This window comes from Alligator sinensis, unplaced genomic scaffold, assembly GCF_000455745.1.
Source record: "Alligator sinensis unplaced genomic scaffold, ASM45574v1 scaffold61_2, whole genome shotgun sequence".
In the NCBI taxonomy this organism is placed as follows: domain Eukaryota; kingdom Metazoa; phylum Chordata; order Crocodylia; family Alligatoridae; genus Alligator; species Alligator sinensis.
Genome location: NW_005842108.1, coordinates 1076707 through 1077014, shown reverse-complemented (window position 1 = coordinate 1077014; position 308 = coordinate 1076707). Strand labels below are relative to the sequence as shown.

The following is a 308-nucleotide window of genomic DNA, read 5'->3' as shown; positions in this document are numbered from 1 at the left end:
ACCTGGACCTTTTCAGCCTCCGCAAGAGAAGGTTGAGAGGCGACCTTGTGGCTGCCTATAAGTTCATCACGGGGGCACAGAAGGGAATTGGTGAGTATTTATTCACCAAGGCGCCCCCGGGGGTTACAAGAAATAATGGCCACAAGCTAGCAGAGAGCAGATTTAGATTGGACATTAGGAAGAACTTCTTCACAGTTAGAGTGGCCAAGGTCTGGAACGGGGTCCCAAGGGAGGTGGTGCTCTCCCCTACCCTGGGGGTCTTCAAGAGGAGGTTAGATAGGCATCTAGCTGGGGTCATCTAGACCCAG

At 52.9% G+C, this 308-nt stretch overlaps 1 protein-coding gene across 35 annotated transcripts in view; it reads left to right on the top strand.

Moving 5' to 3' along the window:
- NEB (nebulin) overlaps positions 1-308 on the top strand; it is a 214835-nt gene that overhangs the window by 210510 nt on the left and 4017 nt on the right. The window lies entirely within an intron of this gene.